At 50.1% G+C, this 27,646-nt stretch overlaps 2 long non-coding RNA genes across 2 annotated transcripts; both read right to left on the bottom strand.

The window, feature by feature from the left end:
• Positions 1 to 551: 551 nt before the first annotated feature.
• LOC135361818 (uncharacterized) lies at positions 552 to 20,533 on the bottom strand. Its single transcript, XR_010405937.1, has 4 exons — positions 20,121 to 20,533; positions 8,269 to 8,446; positions 4,854 to 4,904; positions 552 to 1,156 (listed from the first exon to the last, which is right to left on the bottom strand). It is a non-coding gene; the product is annotated as an uncharacterized LOC135361818 (long non-coding RNA).
• A 639-nt stretch (positions 20,534 to 21,172) lies between these two features.
• Positions 21,173 to 27,402, bottom strand: LOC129046087 (uncharacterized). Its single transcript, XR_008506815.2, has 3 exons — positions 27,132 to 27,402; positions 24,715 to 24,943; positions 21,173 to 21,495 (listed from the first exon to the last, which is right to left on the bottom strand). It is a non-coding gene; the product is annotated as an uncharacterized LOC129046087 (long non-coding RNA).
• Positions 27,403 to 27,646: the final 244 nt, after the last annotated feature.

The raw sequence follows: 27,646 nt of genomic DNA, 5'->3' as shown, positions 1-27,646 counted from the left end.
GAGGGTCTGCAGGTGCCTGGGGCTGGGCGTGGGGGCACCTGAGGTTCATCCCGGGTGCAGTCTCTGGCCAAGGGGGCAGGGAGCGAGAAGGGGGAACAGGAGGTTCTCTGGGAGCCCAGCGAGGGTCTGCAGGTGCCTGGGGCTGGGCGTGGGGGCACCTGAGGTTCATCCCGGGTGCAGTCTCTGGCCAAGGGGGCAGGGAGCGAGAAGGGGGAACAGGAGGTTCTCTGGGAGCCCAGCGAGGGTCTGCAGGTGCCTGGGGCTGGGCGTGGGGGCACCTGAGGTTCATCCCGGGTGCAGTCTCTGGCCAAGGGGGCAGGGAGCGAGAAGGGGGAACAGGAGGTTCTCTGGGAGCCCAGCGAGGGTCTGCAGGTGCCTGGGGCTGGGCGTGGGGGCACCTGAGGTTCATCCAGGGCGCAGTCTCTGGCCAAGGGGGCAGGGAGCGAGAAGGGGGAAGGGTCTGCAGGTGCCTGGGCCTGAGCGAGCTGAGGGTGCCGGCCGAGGGCTGGCGGGGGAGGCTGGGGCAGTCTGTGTGTGGCTGCAGGGCTGACCAGCCCCCACTCAGAAACCACTGCTGGCTTGTTGCCCCCGGCCGCACTCAGCCCTCTGATGGAAAAGCGTGCGGGCGGGCCCTGGGGAACATTCTGAAGTGCCCATAGGAGTGACAGAACAGATGACCACAAACTGGGTGGCTTGAAACAACAGAACTTTATTTATTCTCTCACAATTCTGGAGCCCAGAAGTCCAAAATCAAGGTGTTGGTCGTGCTGCGGGAGAATCCGTTCCTTGCCCCTTCCAGCTTCTGGTGGCTCCTGGTGTCCCTGACTTGTGGCCACATCACTCCAGTCTCTGCCCATGTCATCACATGGCCTCCTCTGTGTGTCTATGGGTGCCTCTTTCCTCTTCTTATAGGACCTCAGTCTGTGGATTTAGGTCCCATTCTGATCCAATAGGAACCATCTGCAGGGACCGTACTTCTGTCAGCTCCGCGCATCGACCTGGTATTGCAGGACTGTACTTCTAAATAAAGTCACCTTCTTAGGTTCGGGGTAGACATGAATTTTGAGGAGACACCATTCAAGCCACTGCAATACCCGATAGGACTTTGTGGAAGAGTTGGCATCTTCTCTCTCTCTCTGCTTTCTTTCTTCATTTGCTATTAAGAGTAGAAAAAGAAAGTTGATTGGGATCTTGAATGGATTTGAAATCTCCCTTCTCCCACAGAAGCCTCAGCCCCATTTGAATGTCGGCTGCGAGATTGTATTCAATGACTGTGGACAAAGGAGAGCTGGAGGACCAGCCTCATTAAATATTTATATTTAGTAATAATTTGGTTTGCAAAACTGCCTGGGCATGGCCAGAAGGCAGGGCTGCCCTTCCTCCAATAGTGTTGATGCAAAGAACCCAGTTAATTATCTCTTGCCAAATATAATAAACCTCTCAAAAGTCATTCTCTGAGCAATGCCTTGAGGGTCCTGTGACCCGTGGGTACATTTCCCGGGTCTCCGGGCCTGCCGTGGTGGGAATTTGAGCCCAGCAGGTGGGGAGGCGGGGGTCATGTCTACACTCATCTCCTGGTGGTGTTTCTTCACCTCTCCCAGTCTCAGTCACTTCTCTAAAATGGGAATGAATTTAGTCAGATATGGATTGCCTGGTACCATGTGCTGGACACTGAAGTTTAACGGCAAGCTAGGCAGACGTGATCTCTGTCCTCACAAAGCTCTCTTTTCAATAAGAGACACAACAACAGCAAACAAACAAGTCTATGCAGCCTGATGCCAGGTGGGGAGAGGTGCCATAAAGGAAGGTAAGACGAGGTAAGTGTGTGGAGAGTCTGGAGGTCATGCCGTTGTTTTACCTGAGCAATCAGGGAAGGCTGCTCAGAGGAGGTAGTATTTGAGCAAGGACAGAAGGAAGCGAGGGAGAGAGATGGGACTATTTGGGAGGGGAGGAGAGCAATCTGCACAAAGGGCATCGCAGGGGCAAGGTCCCTGAAGAGGATCCTTGCTGGGGGAAGCAGAGTGGCTGATGGGAAGGGGGGTGAGCCACGAGACCACCTGGGCTCGGGGCAGATCATGGGGGCTCTTAGGCTCCCGAGAGGAAGGATTCTGCATGTTGTTCTGTATGGGTTGAGAAGCCTCTGAAAATTTGTTCCCATTTTAAAAGCATCAGCTGGCTGTGGTCAGGAGAATGGACAGTGGAGTGGGAGGGGAGAAGCAGGAGACCAGGTGAGGAGATGGGGCCTGGTGGGGGGGGGGGTTGTATGGGAGGTGGGGGGGACGGGGGCTGATTCCCCAAAGGTCTCGTGGTCCGGCACAGCCAGCAGCCTTCAGTTCAGTCCACTCTTTGAGTAGAACGGTCCCCACAAAAGAGTCGGTCACTAGGGCCTTCCTGGGCAGAGCAGGTGTGGGACCACTCAGCCCTCGGGTCCCAGTGACACATCTCTATTTGTGATATTTTTGTTTATTTATGTAATGTTTATGCCCCTGCCTAGTTCCAAAAGGAGTGTGAGGCCTTACAAGAAAAGGCAAAGAAATAGTGACAACCTGAACAGCAAGCAGTGGCCAGAAGCACCTCATTGACCCGTCAATCGGACTGCCGCCCTCCTTCCCTCCCCTCCCCCAAACCCGGCAGAGACGAAGGCGGAGTGAGAGGCAGGCTGACTCTGACCCGAACTTCAAACCCCTTCTCGATGTCAGGGCCGGTGGGGGGACTTTGATTTCCTTCAAGGGGAGTCAGGGGGTCCGTGCTTGAAAGGATCCCTGTGTACTCAGGAGGGCTGGGAAGTGGCTTTGAATAAGCCAGGCAGAGCGAGCTGTGCCCGGGAGAGGGAAACCAAGTCTCATGAGCCTTGCTGAAGCCACCGACCATAAGAATTCTCCAGAACCTTTCTGCAAAGCTCACCAGACACACAGTGTGTGTGTACGGGGGGAGGGGGAGTCCAAGGTTTGGTGCTGAGGTCACGGCGGTAAAGCAGGAGTGTGACACAATTTGGTCACTGCTGTGACAGGTGGCAGTGACATCAGGGAGGACCTCAGAAACCTCGCTGAGTTCAGAGTCAGCAGTGCCCCGGAGTGCTGAAGCCTGCCTGCCCAGCACCATGCCCTCTCTTTTCTGTGTGAGCACCCCGACTCCTTTGGGGACCTGTTCTTCCCTGGCATGGGCTCTGGGATGGATCAGCACGCAGAGCATCAGGGGACAGGGAGGCCAGCTTTGTGACCTTCCAGGAGAAGAAGTGACTGCAGGGCAGGGGTGGGGGAAGGGGGGTGGGAAGGAGGATTCAGGGAGGGGCAGAGCATCCGTGCTGGGGACGGTAGACAGCCACTCCTGTGAAGTCATTTAAACTCTTAACCTCTTCACTATTGCAAACCCATGAGTCCAGGGCAGCTGCTGGGCCGTAGTATTATTTTTCTCCTTCGAAGGTCAGTGACTTGTTGCGGCTGATTATGTCCCTGAACCGAACAGGCAGACCCTGTTCGCCGACTTCCCTGTATCCCCGCTCTGGGAGACACGAGATCACAGCGAGCCCCGTCCATCACTGGCTAGCAACTGGCACTTGGAAATGAAAGAGACTCGTTCCATATTCCCAATCAATGTCTGTCTGCCATCTCTGTCGATAACTGCCGGGCGGTCCAATCTTTCCCCTGACAGAAAGGCACCCGGGGGGCCAGCCTGAAGATGCGCTGGAGGGAAAAGGGGGCCGTTTGATTCAGAGCCTCCTCGCCGGGCTGGAATTAAGTTGGCTTCTCCTCTAATGAAACTGACTCCAAGGGTCTCCGTGTGCCAGAGGCTCTCGGGAGAAGCAATGATGGTTCTGGGGCTGAAGCCGTGCACACAGGCAGCCTCGCGCTCCTACCCGCTCTGATGAGGCTCGCAAGGGGCTTGGAGCCTCGGAGGAGGTGGCCACCACCTGGCGCGCCGTGCAATGCATAGTAGGCACATAGTGAATGCAGAGGGCCTGGCTCCTGGTCGCTGCCTTTCCCAGTCTTTTGATGGAGAGACCAAGGCATTAAAAGGCCGAGAAGCTCTCTCGTGGTTTGAGTCCCTTACCACGGTTCTTGTGTGTGCAAGAGGCAGAGGCCAAACCACAAAGGAGAGGGTACTAGGTGGGTTAGGGGCTCCGCCTTTAGGCAAAGCTCTATACTGGCGTCTTGAGTCCCAATTCCAAATAACCAGAGGAAAGAAAGATTCCGATCGGCCCAGCCAGGGATAGGCATCCATTCCTGTCCAGTCAGCTGTTACCAAGAGGCTCGGGGCCTCATAAGGTAAAACTGGCACCACGCGTGGCTGGGGAGGGGAGGGGTCAGGTATCTCCTGGGCCACTCTACTTCAATAGCTGCAAAATAAACCCCAGATTTGGGAGTTGCTTTCCTTGCAGCTGGGTGAGAATTTCATTCAGATTTGTGGATCAGTGAGGGTGAGAATGAGCAGACATGGTCATCAGAAATTGGGTTGAAAACCCCAACCAGAAGAATGCAGGGGGCTTCTTTTCTTGGAGAAGCGTGAGGGGCAGGGGAGCCTCCTGGAGCTCGGGGCAGCCACAGGTGGGAGGGTCACGCTCAGTGGCCCTACTCTCTACCCTGGACATGGCCTGCTGGAGCTCTCAGTGGACCCTATGTCCCCAGTGTCCACTCCTAAACCTGTCTGTACGCTCATGCTTCGGTGAATATTCACACCTTCACTGGGGACACAGCCCTTACCCCACATGGTGTCCACCCATTGGAATCTTGCCCCAGTTTCCTAAAGTGCCATCATTTACTGGAAGCCTCCTGTGATCCTCCATCAAAATGACTCATCTTCCTCTGGTGAGCACTTGTCAATGCCTTGGGCTTCTTTTCCTAAAAGTTACTTACAGCTTGTCTACTCTCTCCCTGCAAGTCCCAGGAGCCTCCAACACGACCAGGCTGTGTGGAAAGGAGGAGATAAGATTTAAATTGAATATAAGATTGGGTTTTTTAAAGTATTTTATTTATTTATTTGAGAGAGAGAGTGAGCACGAGAGGGGGAAGGGCAAGCAGACTCCCCGCTGAGCAGGGAGCTCAATGTGGGGCTCCATCCAAGGACCCCAAGATCATGACCTGAGCCAAAGGCAGAAGCTTAACCAGGCACCCCAAGATTGGATTTTTAAACTGGACTGACTTAATTGTGACTTGAAAGTGATGAAATCTGCCGAACATGTCTTTAAAGGATGGTATATTCTGGTTTGGTTGTAAGACCCACAAATAACATTGGACAAGACAAGATAGAAGTTGATTTTTCCTTCTTGTAAAAGATTTCTGGAGGTGGGAATCCAGGCCTGATGTGGTGGCTCTGTAGCATGAGGCTACCAGGGACCAGGCTTTCTACCCCACCATACTTAGAATGTGACCCTTGTCTACGTGGCCCAATATGGCTGCTAGAGCTCTAGCCAACACAACAACATTCTAAGCAGTAGGATGGAGGAAGGGGAGACTTCCTTTTGAGAATTACTCCCAGACATACACCACTACACTTCCTCTTCTGTCCCCTTGGCCAGAAGTTAGTCACATAACCAAACTTAGCTGTGTCACTGAGCGATGGTGTTCTGTTGCTAAAGTAGAAGTAAAGACTGGTATTAGGGAAAAACCAGTGGTTTCCACTTCAGATAAGAAAAGGAGGCTGGCAAGAGTTCTGTGGAAAGCAGTGATTGGAACAATTCGCCTCTGACACCATCTCCGCCCATTGAGACTGGGAAAGAGGGATTTAATTTGCACTGGGAGGTTATGAGCAGGGTTACCAGATAAAATACAGATGCCTGCTTAACAAATAATTCTTTAGTATTTGTATGTCCCAAATAATACATGGGCTATACTTACACTAAAAATTATTTGTTGTTTATCTGAAATTCAGTTTAACTGCGTGTCCTGTATTTTCATCTGCTCAATCTGGCAACTTAGTTATGAGGGGAGGTGGGAAACCCTCTGGAGGTGAGAAGATGCTGGGGTGGCGCCATCTACAGAGCTTGCCGTGGTGTTGGGAAATCACCCTCCCTCTCTCCCTCTCTTGAGGATGTTGGTCTTCTCCCTGGTGCCCCTGCAATGGGTGGTCTGTCAAGAGTCCTCAGAACTCCTCCACTAGCCAGAAAATTCGGAGGCAGTGCAAATTTATCAAGCCCTGCTGATAAATTACATATGTAAGTCCGATTACTTGGGATTTATGTACTATTCCCTTCCACAAATGATTTGCAGAAATTTCACAGACTCTGCTGATGAATTACATCTATAGTTAACATTTTCTTAAGATTTATGCTCCTCCTAGTTTCTTAAAGGATTTGAAGGTATTTTATAAAGTTCATCCCAAGGAAAAATCACAGGTCAATTACAAATTAAAAAAAAACAAAAACAAACCCAGAGCAAAAGCTACTTGGAAGAAGCAGAGCAATGGATTTCAGGTCCATGTGGAGTGAGCTCTGTGCTGACGAAATGTGATTTGTCACCGGGGTGGAGACGAACATTACCATGGTGCGCATAGATCTCGATTCAGTGCGTGGAATTCAGTTTCTACCGAAGATAAATCATGGCGTTGTGTTGTACTTTAAACAGTGATCCTGCAGGTTAAAAATCCCTGTGGGTTTTCACTGTATCCCGGGTCTCCTTATGGGAGGTGGTCCCAGGAGGACAAGCCTGAGGACGTCCTGCTTGCTCACACTTGGTGGGTCAGGACAATCACCTGGGAGGCTTCCAAACCTCAGAAAGCTCAGGGCACACCCCAGGCCACTACCTACTTTGCAGATAGTAGGTGCCCAGGTGCCAGGATGATGAAGGCTCCCCAGGGGATATCCACCTGGGAACCACAGGAGTAAAGGGTTCTCTTTCATTTTCTGGGTGGGGAAGCAGAGGCTCAGCAAGGGAGTCACTCAATCTGGTGGCACTATTATAGCTGAGACCTTTGATTCTCTGACCCCGGTTCACTGCTCACTCCGCACACACAGTATTTTGTCAACGCACAGCTCTCCAAGTGCGGGTGAAAACCCGATCTGCTGACTGATCTCAGTTTGGGGCAGAGACCGTGCTGGCGGAGACGTGCGCCGCCCCTCTCGCGTGCTGGCCGTGGTGCTATCGTGAGCGCTGTACTACTTCATACTGATCGTCCGTGTAAGCCTCCCAGCAGCTCTGCCGAGGAGGGGCCTAACCAATGAGAAGACCGAGGCCCGCAGAGGGGGACTGGCCCCAAGCCACAGATCTGGTGAGCGATGGAGCCAGGACTGGAATCCCCCCAGCCTGACTCCAGACCCTGTGCATTAACCATCTCACCCCATAAAGCACCTCCCATCCTTAAAACTGGCTCTTCCCAAATGCAGTGAACACACGAGTCACCCATACCTGCTCACACGGGTCAGCGGGTCTGGGGTGGAGCCAGGACTCCGCGTTTCTGACAAGTTCCTGGCGCTGCGGCTGCTGCTGATCCGGGGACCACACTTGGAGTTGCAAGGATGTAAAGCATCACCATCGTCATCACTGTTTTCGGTGGTTGTTTTTGGCTTGTTTTGCCTTTAAAAAACACTTTTACAGGGGTGCTTGGGTGGCTCAGTTGGCTAAGCATCTGCTTTTGGCTCAGGTCATGATCCCAGGGTCCAGGGACTGAGCCCTGCATAGGGCTCCCTGCTTAGCAGGAAATCTGCTTCTCCCTCTGCCGCTCCCCCCACCCCCCATGCTCTCTTTCGCATGCTCTCTCTCTCTCTCTCTCTCTCTCTCAAATGAATAAATAAAATCTTAAAAAAAAAAAACAGAAAACACTTCTACAAAATGAGTGAATGCTGAGCGCAAGTGTGGATTTTGTCACATGTCCCCACCTGGATTCAACAAGGGTCACTATGACTTCGTAAGGGTGAAATTAATCAATAGCAATGTAACAGTACTTCATTTGGATTTAGATTTCTCCTGACCTTCGTTATGTAGTCCATTTGACAGCCAGGTAAACCCAGGAGATGTTCTCAGCTCGGTTTATAAATGTTAGAGTAGATGCCATATTAATGAGAAAAGTCAGCCCCTTGCTCTGACAAATTGGAATAATGTCTTAGTTTGGGTTCCTCTTAGAGCAGACTGAGACAAGCTTTGGGTACAAGCAGTTGATTTGGGAGGTGGGGAAGGGAAGGGAGGCAGGGAAGGAGGAAAGCCAATCCATGGGGGAATAATGCGGGGGGTAACTGGGCGCAGCCCTCCTGGGGTCCCTCCAAGGTACTATGTGGACCACTCCCTGGAATAGTCACACCAAGGAGCAAGGACGTTATGGTGCTTGGGCAAAGCTCACCTGGGCAGAGAGGTGCAGGTGCTCGTGGTCAGATGCTGCAGGGTCAGCTGTCCATTGTAGCTGGCCGTGATGGGCCAAGCCTCAGCCACTGACATCTGCCATCACTTGATTGAGGAAGCAGGGACATCATGCTCGGCTTGTGTTATTAGACATTTCCAAGGGGAAGCTGGGCCTGTTTCTAGAAATGAAAAACCAGCAGAGACTCTTGGTCAGCTTGAGAAAGAAGGGGACCATTTCCCAGACGATGCCACTGAGGCAAGGCTGAGAGACTGGATGTGCATGAGTTTGGGGACATCAATCTGATACTTGCCCCAAAGAGTAAGCATTTCATCAACCATAACCTCTTTGTGATCATTCAACAGCAGGACAGGGAGAGGCACGGGGACTGATCTAGGGTACAAAATTTAAGGAGGCACTCACTTCTAGGGTCATCCAAGTGGGCCCTTAAATTACCTTGGCATCTTTGTGGAAAATCAATGGGCTCTATAAGTAAGGATCTATTTCTTGCATCTAGTCTGTCCTATTGGCTTGTTTGTCGAACTCTCTGTCAATACTGCACTGTCTTGAATACTGTAGCTTTATAGTAAATCTTGAAATTGGGCATCATGAGTTTAAAGTTTTCTTTAACGTCCTGCTGAAATTCCCAACAAGCTTTTTGTAGAAATGGACAAGCTACTTCTAAAATTCATATGGTAGTGCAAAGGCGCTAGAATAGACACCCTTCCATCTGTATCTCCTGCCTGACAACCTGCCTTGAGCTTTAATTGCAATGCAGGGCCGTTGGCAACCAGTCCTTCCGCATTTGTATGTCTGAAAATTCTCGATTTCATTTTTATTTTTGAAAGGTATTTTTTTCTGGGCATAGAAGGATAGGTTTAGTTTTCTTGTTTTCTTTAGTACTTTATTTTTTTTTTTTTTAAGATTTTATTTATTTAAGAGAGAGAAAGTGAGCATGAGCTGGGGGAGGGGCAGAGGGAGAAGCAGACTCCCCGCTGAGCAGGGAGCCCGATGCGGGGCTCAACCCCAGGACCCTGGGATCATGACCTGAGCCGAAGGCAGATGCTTAACCAACTGAGCCACCCAGGTGCCCCTTCTTTAGTTTAAGATGTTACTCTGTTGTTTTCTGGCTTGCATTACTCCCGCCCCCCATTCTGAGACACCTATTGTCAACCTTCTGTTTGTTGCTCTTTATGTAAGGTGCTTAAGCTGCTTTAAAGACATTTTTATCACCTGTTTTGTGCTACTTGATCATGATGTACCTTTTTAACATATATCTCGGGCTTGGTGTTCATTGAGCTTCCTGGTTCTGTGGGTTTATAGTTTTCATCAAATTTGGGGAAAAAATCCCAGCCATGAATTCTTCTAATCTTTTTTCTATTCTCCTCTTTCTCAGGTACTGCAAGTGTACATATATTGGGATGCCTGAAGTGGTCCCTGAGCTAACTGGGGCTCTGCTCATTTTTCCCCCATTCACTTATCTCTGTGTGGATTATTTTGGGTAGTTCCTTTTGTTACGACTTCAAGTTCACTAATATTTGGTCCGGCCGTGTCTAAGCTGCCATTAATCCTACTCAGTACATCTAATAGTTTTTGTCCCTCTGCTGTATATCATTGAGAGTCTGGATATTGTGTCTTTTTTTTTCAAAGAACATTAGGTTTTATTATAGCAGGAAATTAATTTCCTGGAAGATCACCTTCAGTCTACTGTGACTTGGTTTTTTTTTTTTTTTAAGATTTTATTTATTTATTTATTTGAGACAGAGAGAATGAGAGAGACAGAGAGCACACGAGAGGGGGGAGGGTCAGAGGGAGAAGCAGGCTCCCTGCCGAGCAGGGAGCCCGATGCAGGACTCGATCCCGGGACTCCAGGATCATGACCTGAGCCGAAGGCAGTCGCTTAACCAACTGAGCCACCCAGGCGCCCCTACTGTGACTTGGTTTTGGACTTTCTTGGGGTGAGTGTGCAGTAACCCCATAGTCTATTTGCAAGAGTGGATTTTGTGGGCTGTCCCCTGATAAGGGCACACAGTGCCTCTCCATATGGGTTGGTCTGAACTCCAATGTCTCTTAGTTCTGCACAAAGTTAGACTCTCTATTCACGCCCTCTCCTCTGGCTCCCCGCTAGTCTCCACCAGACCTCACAGAAACTCGCTCTGTACATATGCAGCTTGATATTCAGCCAAAGACTGAGGGGATTCCTCATGTAGATTTCTGGAGCTCCTTCTCTATACAACTGCTTCCTCTGGGGTTCTCTGCTCTGCATATTCCGGCTGCCTCGCGATGCCGAATGCCGATCTCTCTTTCCTCTGTCCAGTGGGAACACTGCTGTGTTTGAGCTCCTCTTCCCTGCACCAAAGTTTGTGAAGATCCCCAGTCAGTGACTCCGGATACCCATGGGGCTCCCTTATGGGAAACCACTCAAAGATCACAGCTCTGTATGGTCAGTTGTCCAATGAAACAGTCACTTTATAAGAACGCCTCGTTCGACCCTGTTGGTGGCAGAGGGTGAGTCTCAGTCGTTACACCCCGAGGGCTGGATCTGGGAGTCTGGCGTTCTGTTTCGCTGTGGGACCAGCCCTAGTGGAGTGTTTGGAGCGGAAGGGCCGTGTTGAAGCCTGAGCTCCCGTGCCATCTTGCCGGGAAGCGCACAGTGGTTTCGAGAGAAGTTTCCAGAGGTGTTCTTGGAGACGCTAGTTCAATGACATCTGATGACACAAAAGAGCCTCTGCTGGCTTTCCCTGGTGCCAGTCCTTTGCTGTCGTTTTCAAGGGCCTCCAGCACTAGGGTCACTCTGGGTGACCCAAAGGGGAGGAAGCCGTCAGCGTCACCAAGCCCACCTTCCACCCACTCTGCCTCTGGTGAAGGGAGCCAAGGAGACAGGATCCAAGTCAGAAACACAAACATCTCCTGTGGAAAAAGCTACCAGTTTTCTCCCAGAACTGCCATCTTGGCAGCATACCGTCGTGAGCCTGGGGCCCGCGGGACCCCAGGTCGGCTGGAAGATGACGGAGGACAGGGCAGCCCCCCGGCGGCGGTGACTCCAGGGGGCCGTGGGATCTTGCAGTGTTCACTCCAGCCCAGAAACAGAGCAGGGACTGTGTCCATGGGTGATGTTTCGGGGATCCTGGTGGGACTTTTGGATTTCTGGGCATTCCACAGAAACCAGCGTGGTCAAGATAAGTGAATGTTCAAACTAGCTATGTGTAATTTCTACCACTTTATAGAGTGCCTGCTGTTCGTGAACCACATGCTAATTGCTTTATTTATTTATTTATTTATTTATTTATTTATTTATTTATTTAAAGATTTTTTTTAATTATTATTCATGAGAGACAGAGTGAGAGAGAAAGGCAGAGGGAGAAGCAGGCTCCCAAGGAGTAGGGAGCCCGATGCGGGACTCGATCCCAGAACCCTGGGATCATGACCTGAGCCGAAGGCAGATGCTCAACCATCTGAGCCACCCAGGCGCCCCGCTAATTGCTTTACATGCATGAGACAGGCACTCTTTCTCCTTTCTCCAGGTAGGGAAAATGAAAGTCAGAGAGGTAAATGCACCAGCCCAAGATCACACAGCTTGTATGTGGCGGTAGCGAGGGGATGAACCACAACGTGAGGCTGCCTTCTGTGTTCAGGGTTTAAGCTTGAAAGGGTTTCTAAGTCTAAACATGTTGTTGGGGGAAGAAAAAAAATGGGGAATTAACATCCAATCAAGTCCTTTAGTAAAACAAATGACAGTATAGTTCGTTGAACTTTCCAAGGACCTTTCTTTTCCTTCACGTTTTATCGTCTCTGAGATTTGGATTCATCTCCCGCCGATGGTGGGTCATAGATGAATTGCTGGAATCCTTCTCTTTCCCAGCAACACCTGAAATGACGGTGTGCCTCGCAGTCTGCAGCTTGGTCGGCAAGCTTTCTCCGTAAAGGGCCAGGTGGTAAATATTTTGGACTCTGAGAGCCCAGTGGTGTCCATCACGACTCAACTCTGCCTGCCACTGTAGTGTGCAAGCAGTGAGAGACACGAGCGAGCGAGCAGGGGTGCCCGTGTCCCGGTTCGGCGTGATGTGCAGAAACCCGGGAAGGGCAGATGTGGCCTGTGGGCCATGTTGCGGGCTACTTCTCCAAGGCACCTTGGGTTTGCTGAAGCCTGGGGTTAACAGTAGCCACGGTGGCAGCAGGGACACATGGAGGCCGTTGAGCCCGCAGCGCTGAGCTCTGCTCTGGGGTTTCATACGGGCTGTGCCGCAATCTGACATGGGGATGCTCTTACCCCACACCTGTTTTCAAATGCGAGGACAGCTTCAGAGAGGTTAAGGTGCCTGCCTTGGGTCATCTGCAGTGAGGGCTATCAGCAGCTGGCCTGAGCGGTGAGCACGGAGTTGGGGGCACGCTGAGCCCTCTCTGGGGGACCCCCGAGGCACACAGTCCCCTAGCTCCACGTATTCGTGTCTGGCACCTTCTGTTGTCAAATTCAATTAAGTATCAGGTGGCAACAAGAGAGAACATTTGCCTTTGAAAGAACCAACAGCTCTCCTTGCTGGATTCAGAACCGTGGATGGAGGAAGAACAGAAAAACATCACAGTTGACTGCACGTGTGGGGGTGAAGATGCGCAGGGCAGCCGTGGCCCTGGCACCAGGGACGGTGACATCAGTGACATCAGAGTGAGGGTCTGGCCGTTTACCCATGAACTTGGGCTGACGTCTTGTTCCTGCGAGCCAGGCCTGCCACTGTGCAGAAGACACCAAGGGCCAGTGCTTATTGTCCCAGCTGAGGAGCTCTCTTTAGTCTATGAGTTCTAGCCTGTGATTCTACAAGTTCATTTCTAGATCATGGAACCATGAATCCAATTTCCAGTTCAGGTCCCACTTCTATGAGACGCGGGCACAAAATAGGAGGGAAATGCCCTGACCGAGGAGACGATCTGGACCTCACAGACACTGTTAGGTTGTCCCTTGGACAACCCCTGCTGTCCAAAGCCAAGTTCAAATACACAGACTTTGGTCAGTGAGGTCATTGCTTTGAATGCTGCTCTCTGCCCAGCGGTGTGCTGTCGGGCAAATTCCTTGGTTTCCCAGAACGTGAAATGTGGACGACCCTAGCAGTTTCGCCTTGGCTGGTTGATCTGTGCTGGTTCCCAGGGAGCGTGCCTGGTGCACAATGAGGCTATTCTTATTATTTGTGGTTATTCTTATTGATGAGCTTTTTAAAAGATTTTATTTATTTATTTGAGAGAAAGAGAGCGAGTAGGAGGGAGAGGGAGAGAGAATCTGAAGCTGACTCCGTGCTGAGCGCAGAGCCCAATGCGGGGCTCGATCCCATGACCACAAGGTCAGGACCTGAGCTGAAACCAAGAGCCAGGTGCTCAATGGACTGAGCCACCCAGGCGCCCCTCCTACTGATGATTTCATGAGGTAACACACAAACCACAGTGCCGCGCATGGAGTGCTTCATAAAAGGTCACCATCATTGTTATGATTATTATTTTCTGCAGTGGGTGTGATCGAGACCAGACAGTATCATGTGAATCTGAGGAGCAGGAGTGGCTGCAGAAGCTCAAACAACACGTTTCATCCCATGATGTCAACATGAGAGATGGAAAGTTCCCCCAGGAAGGGCCTGGACTTGGCGAAGGTGACTTCATGCTGTCTTCATGCCCCAGGCTGCAACCCGCCTCTCCCCATGACCTCTTTCCCACCATCATGCTTGGGCTGTGACCCAGGCAGCGGGAGAGCATGCCAGAGGTCCCGGCGGGAGCAGGACAGGTGCCAGGCTGGGATTAGGAGTCCCTCAGCCTGGAGGGACTCAGGCTTGTTTAATCAGAAGGCAAGGCAGCCCAAGGAGGATTATCACGGGGCTGAGCCTGGGCCAGTTGCCCTGCCCCAAGATCCCCATGCCTCCCCTGGAGAAAGCCCAGGTCCTCCACCCAGGCCGCATGGGAGCCTCCTCCCATCTGGCTCCTGACGCCTGGTCCCAGCTAGCTCAGGCTCCTGGACTTACTTGTCCTCCTCCTTTCCTGCTCCTCCCCTCAGTGACACTCCACTCCTGCCTCTGGGTGTCCATCGTGGTGCTTTTTATGCTACCTGGAGGAGTTTGCCCATTCCCTGGTCACCTCCCTGGGCTGGCTTCTTTCTTCAGCTGGTTCTGCCCAGATCCTCAGTTTCTCTCTCTGTAGAATAGGGATAACAAACATTCTTCCTTACAGGGTTGTGGTGATTGAAATAAAAAGCTCAGAATGTTACTTGGCTTATAGGAAGTGCTCAGTAAACCCTGGCTGTTACTATCATTGCTCTTGTTATTCTCATCCGCATCCTCCAAGTCCAGCATGGGTTGGCACAGGGCAGGTATGTCAGTTCGTAAATTTATGCCTTTCTAGCAGAGACCTTCCAACGTTCATGACAAAATGGCTTCTGGGTATGTTTTGTGGATATTAAAACTAGGATTTATAGCTTGTCAGTGACCTCCTGCCTCCCCAGGGCTCCTAAGGGCATTTAGCTCTTCTTTCTCCCTCCCTAGATCCCTCTCTTCTTTCTTTCCTTTTTCCTCCTTTTCCTCCCCTCTCCTCTCTGTTCCGTTCTTTCCAATATGAGGAGCAGAGCCATGCTGTGATGATCACATACATCCTTGTGGCTATTTCTGCCTTTATCTTTGGGCTTGGTTTCTAGCAGAGGACCTGATCACTCAATAAAACCAACTAACTGCTCCTAAGAAGCCCAAGAAACCCTGAGCCGTGCTGGCACTCAGTGGATGCCTGTCTACCCACCATTGAATGCCTCTGTCCTTCTGTCGCGCATGGGACACCACATGCTCTGGGTCCCACACCAGCCCTTGAACCTGTCCCTTATTGATTCAGATTCTTTCAGGAACACCAGTGATTTTGCCCCAGGGCCCTGTCCTCAGCAGACAAACAAGTCATTTGGTTATGCCTTGGGCCTGGCGAGTCTTATGACTCATGCAGAATCCAAAGGAGCTGCCCCAGGAGGGGCACTGTGGGTGGTGATGTCATGAGCAGCCAGATGTCAGGAGACTGGGTGGCCTCAGATGGCAAGCTTTGGATTTTAACTCTTCTTTGTTCCTAACCATTGGAAACTCCAAAAGCACTCAATGAATGCCCAACCGGAAGACTCGATATGCATAAATAGGCTTTAAAAGCAACCCCTGACTCAGTCACAGCTCCCCTTGTGTGGAATGTGCATGGAGATAGGTTCATGGCTGTAGATTTTAAGCCAGGGAATCCCTGGGAGGAGCCTGACCTTCACCTTCGTGTTGGCGTCCACTCCTGGAATCACCAGTCTGACCCCCCCCCACCAGGATCCCTGTGAGGAAGCCAAGAATACAGGCTTTGCCGCCAGTTGGTGCTGGGTTTGACTGTGATTCTGCCACCTGCCTGGGAGCCTCTTAACTTCCCTGAGTCTGTTTCCTTCCCTGAAACATGGGACGGTAGTAGTATTTCACTCCCAGAATGCTTCTGAGGGCTGACACATAGCAAATACATTATGAATTATTATTATTTCTATTGTTGTCATTCTAACTTCAAGAACAACCTGGCTAAATTATTCAAAGCACATTTTCAGCAGGAAACTGAGTTCAATCATTATATTCTTCCTGCTAATGGCCTGGCTATAAACAATTACTCTTCCCAATTTCCTTGGCTTAGACAGGGTTTCCTCTGAGTCAGTCTGTAAACCAACTGCATCCTAATTAATCCTCATTATCCAACCACAGGTTGAATGAGGACAACTACTTGTCCCTGCTCCCAGCAATATCTGTTCTCTCATCACCAGAAGGCTAACTGGGTGCATGGCTACCCAGACTACAAGACTACATTTCCCAGAAGACCCTGCAGCTGGTAGGGCTATGTGACCACGTGTTAGCCAATGAGAAGCCATAGGGACAAGTTCCTGGTTACATCCTTTAAGGAGTGGGAGCTGCCCTCCCCTCCCTTTCTCTCTGCCAGGACAGGGACATGCTGGCCTTTTTGGTCAAGGGCTACACGCCAGGGGAGGTGGAGAAAGAAGATGGAAGGAGTTTTGGTGCTCCATGAAACTGCTTTATCAGCCATAGGTGGTTACTGAGGAGAGAAAGTAACTTTTTTTTTTTTTTTTTGGTGTTGTGACGAATGATGCTGACCACCTTTTCCCATATGTTTTGGCTGTTTGTGTATCTTCTTTCAACATATGCCAATTTGGATCATTTACCCATGTTTTAATTGGGTGTCTTCATTGCTGAGTTGCAAGGGGTCCTTTATATATTCGGGATATAAGATCCTTTCCAGATATATGATTTCCAAATATTTTCTCCTATTCTGTGGATTGTTTTCACTCTCTTGATAGTGTCTGTTGAAGCACAAAAGCTTTTAATTTTGATAAAGTACAATTTATCTATTTTTTTCTCTGGTTGCTTGTAATTTAGTTGTTATAGCTCATAAAGCATTCAAAGGTAGGGTCTGTGCTGAATCTATAGATCAACTTGGAGAGTATCCAGGTTTTTGACAATATTAAATCTTCTGATCCATGACCTTGGTATGTCTTTCCATTTATTCAGGTCTTCTTTGGTTCCTTCCAGCAATGTCTTGTAGTTTTCAGTGTACATATCTTCTCTTCTTTTGTTAAATTTATTCCCAAGTATTTTATTCTTTTTAATGCTATTATGAATGGAGTTACTTTCTTAATTCCAGTTTTGGGTTATTTATTGCTGATGTGTAGAAAAACAATTGAGTTATATATATATCTTTTATCCTGCAAACTTTCTCAACTTGTTTGTTGGCTCTAATAGTTTATCTGTGGGTTCGTTAGGATTTCCTATACACAAGATCATGTCATTTCCAAATAGAGATGGCTTTACTTCTTCCTTTTTATTTCCTTTTCTTGCCTAATTTCCTGGCTAGAACCTGCAGGATGATGTTGTACAAGAGTGGTGAGATAGAAATTTTTGCTTGTTCCTGATTTTAGAGAGAAAGCTAGCATTTCGCATTAAGTATAGCTATGAGTTTTTCATAGGTGCCCCTTATCAGATTGAGGAAGTTCCTTATTTCTAGTCAGTTGAGTGTTTTTATCATGAAAGAATTTTTTCTGTGTCTATTGAGATGATCATGTGGCTTGTGCCCTTAATTCTATTAATGTAGTGTATTGCATTGTTTTTCATGTGTGGCCACTGAAGTCTCTGCTCAGCTAGCTGACTGGTAAGCTAATGATTGGACAGAGATTTCCTTAAGTGATTGGGACGATGGTACTCTGTGTGTATGTTGTGGCACATCTTCAACACTTGGCAGATTTGTCTTCCTGCTTGTGCTGACCTTCAAGGTCAAACAGAGGTGAGATCATAGGGCTTTCTCAGGTCTTTCCTAAACATTCACACAGACCTATATGGCCTTCCAAATTGTCAGGAATATGTTGGAAATTTTCAAAGCCCCTGTGGGCATATTCTCCAGCTTTTTATTTTAAGCTTTTCAGCTATTGTTTGCCCCAACTATTACTCACCACCTCAGGGGGCCAGGAAGCCAATCAATTACTTCTCATAGTTTCTGACGGATGCCCAGGCTTTTCACACTGGGCAAGGTTCAAGTAGGGTCAAATAAAGACAGCCTTGCAAGTGGAATCATCCAGGGACCTACCAGACAAGTCCCGTGATGACAGTTCTCTGGGAATGAGACTTCAAAGGAGCTCCAACCCTGACTTGCCCCTTCCAGTGGCTCCAGACTATTATTTTTCACCGTGATTGCAGGCTGTTGTTTTTCAAAGCTAACTCAGAATTGGAAAGGAGGGGATGGAAATAGAGCAAGTTAATATGCCATGAAACTCACTGTTCTTACTGAGACTCAGCCATTTTTCTTGAATAAATGCTCTCTAGATTTCTTTAAGCCTCCGGTTAATTTCTGTAGTTCTGAAAAAAGTTGATTCTAACATTTCTGCCAGTTTTTGTCTTGACTTTTATAGAATAGAGAATTTTCAGAGATCCTTTGTCTGCCATTTTTACTGAATCTCTATGGCTTCTTTTTATTCATTCTAAATGAATATCTACCTTTTCTTCATGTTAAATGAATCTAAATCTCTACTTGATGATGATAAAAGATTTCCTTTTAAATAAATTTATTTAAGTAAAAAAATAAAGTGATCTGAGGAAGCCAATCTGAAAGGCTACATCTTGTATGCATCCAACTATATGACATTCTGGAAAAGGCAAAACTATAAAGATAGTTAAGAGATTAGTGGTTACCAGAACTTCATGGAGAGGTTATAGGAATGAGTAGGTGGAGTGCAGGGCAATTTTTAGGGTAGTAAAAGTACTCTGTATAATACTGTAATAGAGGATGTGTGTCATTATGTATTTGTCAAAACCCATAGAGCTATGCAACATAAAGAGTGAGCCTTAATGTAAACTATGAGCTTTAGGTAAAAATAGTGGATCAATATTGGTTATTCAGTCATAACAAATGTATCACCCTAATGCAAGATGATAATAATAGGGAAAAGGTGTGCAGGGAGGAGAGGGAAAATACTCTCTGTACTTTCCATTTATTTTTTCGGTAAATCTAAAACTGCCCTAAAAGATAAGATCTATTAAGAATTTTTAAAAAGTGGGTTGATTTTAGGAAACATACTCAATATAGAATAGTAGGTGTTATAAGAGTATGGCAAAATAATGTGGGAGGTATGTGGGTGCTTGACATTTGGGAGACATGGTGCAAGAAATATATATTAAACTGGGGTCTCTTATAAGGCAGGAAAATGGAGAAAAGAGCCAAATAGATTGAATAAAAAAACAAAAATATTTTGTGAATAACTTGGGATCTCTTGGAACTGTCTATTCTACACTGGGTACAGCTGGTGGTGAGTTTTCTCTGCTTTGAAGGTTAAGAATAACTTGGGAAGGAACAAGAAACAATAAAGGTAAGACTTCTAATACAAAGCCTCCACTGGCCAATGGAGAGGCTCATCAGGAAGAGGAAGAAGAGACAAGTAAGAAATGTTGGAAGGTCTCAGTCGAACACTTTGGGGACTGTCAAAACCATGAGCTGAGTGGTTAAGTCTTGTAGCTTCCCACACGAATGTCTATAGCCATTCAACATTAGCCAGCTCTGTGCCTCTTCCTGGTACCATGGACAGCAGCCAGACCTACTGGGGTGAGAGAGTTCATGACCGAAAAGGGCAAGAATTTTACCTCCATTCCATGGTGTCTGGGTTTGCATTAGGGTCTGTTTGGAATACAGGGAAGAGAAAGGAGTTCATCTACTGGGACATCTGACCCTTTCACATAGAGCTACATAGAAGTCCAGGAGGCATGAGGGGAGTGTGCGTAGAGTAGGAAAGGTTGGTCCAAACTGCCACTTGCCCAAGTCACAGGGTTAGTGACAGAGCATGACCCCTCTTGGAATCTCCCTTTCCTCTTCTGCAAAATGAACTTGATCCTTCACTGGTTCCCGTGGCACAGAATAAGTGCCGGACAGGCATTCAGTGAAAGGGCTTCAGAGGATACTTCTCTTGGGTGTGGGGCAGCGGCTGAGGCAGCCTTGTTAAGTGCTGTACCTCTGCCTCCCAGCACATCACCTGCCACATAGTCAGCACTTCAGCCAGCGCTCGAGGAAGGAAGAAAGGAGGGAGGATGCGTTGCTCATGTGCCTCCCTACTCAGCCTACAGTGCTGAGACTGGCACCCAGGGGCCCACTGCCACATCCCTCCTTCCTAAGCAGCCTGTGTCTCTCTTACAGGGTGCAGAGCCCAGGAGGCAGACTTACTGGAACATTCGACTCACCTTTAGCAGTGGCAGAGCTCAAAAGGAGTGGTGGGAGCCTACCCCCACGGCACAGGGCCCATTAGAAGGTCCAGAGTGCTAGGAGTCTTGGAAATGCTCCCTTACCTCCACCTCTCAGCCTGGAGTTCAGGAATATTCCTCCCACTTCATTTCCAACTGCAGACACCTGCTGAGGTGAGTCCCTGGGGAGTCTGGTTTGTAGAAGGCTGGCTCTCAAGGCTTTTGTGATGAAGTCACAGGCCCTTGATGTATTATTCAGGCTGGGTACCAATCAATGCCAGACGCCCATCCATCCTCCACTGGTCCCGCTGCTTGGGTTCTGCTGTTTCAGAAACAAGTGCTAAAATCCAAAGAGAAATTTCCTGCCTTTGTCTTGCTGCAGTGTAAATACCTGGCACCAGTCACTGGGGAGAGAAGCTAGTTCCATATCGTCTGATCCCATTATTTCCAGTTTTCTTGCTGGTTGTAATCACCCCTTGTGCCTTTAACCTTAGGGGGAGGATGCAACATTTCAGCTGCAGGTAAAAGTTGGGCTAGTTTTGGATTTGCTGAAATGCTGTATCTCGTTTTGTCTCCATGTCTAGAAAGAGATGCGATCAAAAGCAAAATACCTTGGAAAAAATCAGAATGGACCACCAGGTACCAGCCAGATACCTGGGATATGCAGAGGGCTAGGAGAAGTGCAGCACGGTGGGGGGCTGGGTGCTGACTGGGCGTTGGGGTTCGGGCTCCTGTCCACTCTACCACTTCTGAATTGGGGCAACTATGGAGAAGTTACTTAGATCTGCTTTGCAGAAATGCCAAGATGTATAAGGCGAGATTAGTCCCGTCCACCCTGCCCTCCTCATGGGGTTCTTGTGCACATAAAATCCAGTAGGAACTTTGACATCATGCCCTGGGGCCAGGTTGGCCTGAATTCGAATCCCAGCTCTGTTTTTCAGCAGCTGTGTGACTTTGTAAAAGTGACTTCACCTCTCTGTATCTCTCTACGATGGGGAAAATAATGCCCCTCTCATAGGGTGGTGAGGGCTAAATGTGTTAATCTATGTAAAGCACTCAGAACAACGTTTGGAATATAGGAAATGTTTACTGAATGGTAGCCTCCATTATTAGTGAAGGATATTAATAAGTGCTGTACTCCAGGCGGTGTACTGACTCAGTGACATGCATGATCTAATCTAATCTGCACAGAGCCTCAGAAGGGAAGTTTGATGCCCCGCCAGGAAACTGTCTCAGAGGATGAAATAAGATCTGAAGTTTCTGCTACTCACCATGTTAGACTTTAAAGCACTTTCTTAGGGGCGCCCGGGTGGCTCAGCTGGTTAAGTGGCTGCCTTCGGCTCAGGTCATGATCCCGGGGTCCTGCGACTGAGCCCCAGTTCGGGCTCCCTGCTCAGCAAGGAGTCTGCTTCTCTCTCTCCCTCTGTCTGAAGCTCCCCCTGCTTGTGCTCTCTCTCTCTGTCAAATAAATAAGTAGAATCTAAAAACAAAACAAAACAAAACAAAAAAGTGTTCTCCTGGTCTTGCTGGGGAAACAAGCTGGAGAAATTTTTACTATTTATTTATTTATTTAAATAGATTTTTGCATATTTTTCAAGGTTTTATTACAGGCACTTTGTAGCCTGGAGGGCTCCTGGGTGCGGCGACCTCTCACCTCTAGCCCCCTGGGTTCCACCGCCCAGGTGTTCACCTAGCCCTCCGGCCTCCTGCACACGGAGCCTTGACTGCTCTTCTTGGAGCCTTTGGGGCGGGCAGGTGCCTTGAGGGAGGCTTCGGGGCCTCCAGACCCAGGTTTGAATCCTGGCTGTGCCTTTGTAGCTGGGAGGCCTCGAGCGTGTCTTTGTCTTCTCCAAGGTCACTCCCTTCCTGCATGTGGGGGTCCTAAGGGGCCACTCGGTGCCCGTGTAGGTGGGCTGGCCCGGAAGATCGGCCAGCCTGACACCCGTTTTCAAGTGTAACCTGGTCCACGGTGCCACAATGTACGATGCCGTTGTCCATTTTTCCCTTGTTGGTCACGCTTGACATTTTTCCAGATGGAGGGGAGTCCACGTCATCCCTCAAGCTCCAGAACCCACGGCTCTAAACGCCAGCTGGAGAATTCCACCGTGCAGCACTTCCTCCCGTCCTGCCTCGCGCTCTCCTCTGCTCCCCCCACCTGTGCCTGTCCGACGGATGTTCTGACAAGGATGCAGGGCTGCGGTGGCCCGATCTGTATCTGCCTCCACCAGTCGCTACTTCACTGCTGCCTCCTGCCTCGAAAGCCAGTCCCAGGGGCTTGGAAAAATAAAGACAGCACCTGCTTCGGCCCTGGCACTCCCACACTCCAACAAAGCCTCTGGCACAGCGTCCTTCTGGGCAGGCCACCTCCTAGGCGGGGCGCAGCGTGGAGCTCATCTGTGAGGCACGGGCCCTGGGAACTGATGGACGCCCACCCTCTGCAGATGGGTATGGCGCAGGACGGCTGGCCAGGGCCCTGGGGGTGCTACAGAAACAGCCAAGCTGGGGCCCCAGTGAGGTCCTTTGAGCCCCTCTGCACCACCCGCCCTCAGCTGTACACCCTCGGCAGGTGCTGTCCCCTGAAGTTCCTTGTTGCCCAAATAGTCCAGACCCGCTCCCCGCCAAGAGGCAGGCCCACCTCTCAGTGGGCTGAAAGACCTCTTTACCAGGCAGATATGATCAGATCAGCCCAGATTTAAACACACGAGCCTTGGAATACAGACTGAACTCTTTACCTTTGTCCCTCAGGCCCTCCAAATTTCCCAGCTTCTTCTCACCCTTCTCTGCCCTATTCTGTGCTCCCCTACCCCAGCCTTTCCTCTGCCCCCTGCCACCCAGGGCCTGCGCCTGTGTCTTAGCCTGCAAAGCACCCCCTCCCCTAGGCAGCCCCACCGTCCCGTCAGATTTAATCCCAGATGGGGCCCCTTCCAGACCCGCTCCTGCCCTTTTGCAGGTTGGGGCGGCTCCCCTTCACCAGAGACTTCAGCTGCCATTTTTAATGGGTCTTTGATTCCTTCTCTGCACACGGACCAAGAGAGCAGGACAGGGACTTGCAGGTTTGGCTCTTCAGAAGCACAGAATTTGGGGTCTGGCATGTTTATCAGGGATCGGCACCTGTCAGAGGAAGTCAAAGACGGGAAGCTGGACTGAGCAGAGGGAGAAATCCAGCACTGGCGTGGCAAGGCTGGGCCCCGCTGGCGGCGGGGTGGTGGTGGTGGGTGGAGGTGGGGGTGCTGCAGCAGGGGAGCCCAGTATGGTCCTGCCTCGAGCCCTACCTCGAGCCCCGACAGCCAGACCTGTGTCCCCAGCGAGGCTCAGTTGCCAACACAGGTGTGCTGGGAAGGTGTGACCTCGTGAAGGACGCTCTCACAGCTGGCCAGTCCTTCCTTGAAGGGGGGCAGGGCACCTCTCCCTGCACAGCACGCATGCGTCCATGGGGCTCAGCAGAGGGTGTAAATCCAGCCCGGTGCTCCTATTCCAGTGGAGCAGCCTCCTCCGAAGGGGATGTGCTTCCGAATTTGCATGAGGGCAGCATATGGCCTGGCAGCCCCAGACATCCCAGTGGACAGAACGGAGGAAGACCTTTCAGACGTCTAGCTAGGGACCCCAGACACATGCAGCTGCCCTGGCCGGGCCCCCCATTTGCCAAAGAGTTGATACCAAGCAGGTTTGTGCTCAATTAGAATTCTATGCATCTGTTTGTTTCTTTGATGGAAACACCTTCAGTCTTGTTTTTCAAATTCATCAGCTGGCACTCCCCAGCCCCAGAGTTATGGGACAGCAGGGGCTGGCCCCATTCCTCTCACTCTCTCCACCACCAACAAGAACTTGTTACTGTTTTCAGGTGTGGAGCTAGAAGGTGCAAAGTGTCTGTGTGTCTCTTGCACAGTATCGGGGAGGAGCAGAGTGGAGGAGCCAAGGAGCTCAGCTCTCGACTTATCTCTTCATTTTCAATATCATCAGAAGCATTGAAGGACTTTTTCCTTCCCAGGGAGAGTTCGTTCAGTAATATTATCTTGGCCAGCCGGGCAGGAAGAGAGGAGATTTTTCTAAGCCAGGACCCAAGTACATCCAAGTGCACTCCTCCCTCGAACCCCCTGCTGCCCCCTACTTGAGATTTAAATGCAATTTATGTAAACTTCATTTCTATTTGCCAAGTGACTTTCATTCTAAACATATCCCGTAATACTTCACGCAGATAAAGAGTAACATTTACGAAAATGTGTGATGCGGATGTAGAGAAACCTTGGGCTAGATTTCCATGAGTCGTAGAATGGAGCAGAAAAGGGGAAGGCAGGTTGGAAAGATTACTAGGAAATAAAGTAGTGATGGGGCAGGTTGCTAATTAACTAGAAATGAAATTTTTTCTACTAGTTAATTTTTTAAATGTTTTCAATAACCAGTTAACTAGTTTAAAAGCTTAAAGGAGCCCTACATGTGGGTCAGTAAAGCCACTTCCCGAGGCTAAGACATGTCAAGCCCCACCCACCTTGGGAGGAGGCACCACGTCAACTGCCGTCACATGACTGCTCTTTACTGAGCCCTTGCTGGTTACCGAGCTCCTTACACGTGTTTCAATCTTTAATCAACCCCATGGAGCTGTCATTCGATGTCTATTTCATAGATAAGGCACCGAGAAAGAGAGAGCTGCTCCTTGCCCAAGGTCAGCACCGTCTATGTCCACGGTCCACCATCTGCTCACCCATTCAATGCTCGTCTGAGCCCAGGAGAGTCCACCGAAATCTCCTTCCTGATCGCCCATCTGCCTTCATCTTGGCTCTGGACCCACAGGGCTTTATGAAGCGACGCTGATGCGTTGTGGATAGGAGCACCTCGGTGGGCGACAGCTGGGTTCAGATCCAAGTTCTGGTATTGGCACGTTGTGTGATCAGGGCAAGAAACCATGTCTTTCTGAGCCTCTGCTTTCCAACCTGGGAAACAGAGGGAGTTACAGGAATCCCCCAGTTTTTAAGTTTGCATATTGTGACTCAGCTTCTATAAGAGACCTGTGTTAGGATGTGGCTAAAGAAAGAAATCCAAAGAGAATTTCTGCTTTTACAAAAAAAGGTGAAAAGTGAAAATCTAATTCAGCGTTTGTTTTGCATTGAGGCCTCACAGAGGCTGTGAGGGTGGTGCCCCCCCAGCTCCTTCCCGGGGAACCACACGCAGCCTCTCAGCCTCCAGCCTCCAGAGCCCGAACTGTGCCTGTGGGCATACGTGCTTTATCTCGATCTATTTTGCGACTTTGTTAGCAAGATGTGTCCTAAGGTATCAGAAAAACCTAAGAGAGATGATTTATTGGGTCTGGGAACACTCAAAGAATTTTTCATGTAAATTAATGGTAATTGCTTCTTGGCTTTGTGCCATGGCTGCTTATGAAAGTTTTCGTAGGAACACTCTACTTTCAGAGAGCGGGGGAGACCTGTATCACCTTGTTGAGTTGTTGTTAGTAATAAGTGAAATGGTTAAAAACTGTATCTGGCACATTGCGGACACGAAACTTATCACGGATATGGCTCTTACATGTTACCAAGTGCTTCTGAGTTCACCACCCTAGACAGTGTTTTTCAAAGTATGTTGCATGGACCACCTTCATTAGGGTGACATGGGAGGCTTGTAAAGCACACGGATTCCAGGGTCCTACCCAAGCCCTCCTGAACCTGAATAGTGGGGGCCGGGCCCGGGAGTCTGCATTCTTAGGAGGCGCCCCCCCAGCCTGGTAATTCAGCTGCCTGCCAAGTCTGAGGACCCTGCAGTATCACAGGTCAGTGGGGATGAGGACAGTGACCCACACAGGTGCCAGGGACTGAGTATTTGGGTCCCCCAAATTCATAAGTTGAAATCTAACCCCCAAGGTGATGGTGTTAGGAGGTGGGGCCTGTGGACGTGGTTAGGTCATGACAGGGGAGCTGGAGCCCCCATGGTGGGACTCGCGGCCTTTCAAGACCAGGAGAGCCCATCTCCCTCTCCACCACCTGAGGACACAGTGAGAAGCAGAACTTCTGCATGCCAGGGAGCGCGCCTCCCCCAGGAGATTTGCTGGCCAGCGCCTTGATCTTGGACTTCCCAGTCTCCCCATGTCTGCTGTTAAGCTCCCCACTTATGGATGTCGTTACTGCCCCCCAAACAGACTAAGACAACCGGAACAAGAGAGTTCAATCAAAGAGCCTTGAATGTACTGTCTTCTACCTTCCTGGAAACTGGATAGGAGCGGAGGTAGCTGCCAACACAGGTCTTACTTGGGAGGAGGGCGAGGATCTGGCGGATGGGACGGTTCCCTGCGTTGCTCACCTCGCGTTCCCCAGAACACAGTAGGCAAAATCATACCCAACCTTCTGACCTTGAGGGAGCATGGTGACTCGCATCTTCTTCCCCAAATCTGCCCCAGCTATCCAAGCCCACTCTTTCCTTCACTTCCCTCACAGGGCTGCATTTTTAGAAGGGAAAATAAATCGAGTCACTGATGCACAGCGAGTTATCGTATGAAAGCAACAAGGTGTTGAGGAAAGAACTAGGACTTTGGAAGCAGACTTCCATCACCGATACATCGACATACACACACACACACACACACACACACGGACCATCTGCCATCTGCCAGGCACCACGTGGGCATTTGGGGTGGCGTGGTGGACAGGAAAGCGGTCCTGGCCCTTCTCACAGGATTTACACTCGTGTGCGTGCCTGTGTGTGCCAACAACTTACAAAGCACTTACTTCGCGGTCCAGCAAGTGCTGTGATTAGAGAAATCTGGAAGCAGGGAGACCGGGACCCTTAAAGGAACAAAGAAGCTTAGAGCAGGGAGAGAAGGGGTGAGAGAGAGACACAGGGAGGAGACAGAGAGAGAATATGACGGAACGAGAATGGATATAAGATGGTCGTAACCGGGCTGGACAGGAGGCAGGGGTAGGTGATGAGCTCCTCTAGGAACCACATTAAAGAGTTTGTACTTTCTACCCCAGAGCACTGGGGAGCCCCTGAAGGATACGGAGCTCCGTAGGTAGGGCTTGACCATTTAGAGAGCTCTGACTGCAGGTTGGCGGATAGACAGAAGGACTGGGGTGGGGGGTGGCGGGCGGTCAGGAGCTGTGTTGTGAGTGCGGAAGCGCCCCGTCTCACCTCTTGCTGGCTCTGACCTGTTGAGGCCCAGGACTCCCATGGCATGGAGGCAGAGGGGCTCCTTGCGTGCAGGGCTGAGTAAGTGATCACATGCGGGCCAGGCCAGCACCCCGTGTACGTACATCAGCAATGGCAGTGGTCCTCTTGTGGCTGCCCTTTGGGTCCATCTTGGGCTTGGAGTCTGGGTGACTTCCTTCATGTCCCCGTTAGTGCCTCAGGGGCTGGAGAAGCCCTGCCCGCGCCAGCATCAGGACCTGCCAATCATTCCAAACCCCAGGGCTCGGACGGGAGGGCGCGGGGGGGGGGGGGGGGGGCAGGGCTCTGAGGTCCTGACAGCGGCTTTTCTCTGCAAGGAGACCCTGGCCCGGCCCGCAGGTTGATGTGGGTGGGACCCCCACACGCCCCTGGACCTGAGCCGCAGGCCTAGTCAGAAATGCGTCTTTAAGAGCGACTTGTACCCCTCGGCTGATGGACGGGCCGTCAACTTCCCACAGCCCGAGCGCAGAGCGAACGAG

The sequence above is a fragment of the Mirounga angustirostris genome, unplaced genomic scaffold (genome assembly GCF_029215605.1).
Source record: "Mirounga angustirostris isolate CCGP_5_RB_7025 unplaced genomic scaffold, mMirAng1.0.hap1 SCAF_10, whole genome shotgun sequence".
Classification (NCBI taxonomy): domain Eukaryota; kingdom Metazoa; phylum Chordata; class Mammalia; order Carnivora; family Phocidae; genus Mirounga; species Mirounga angustirostris.
This window is presented reverse-complemented; position numbering and strand designations above follow the sequence as displayed.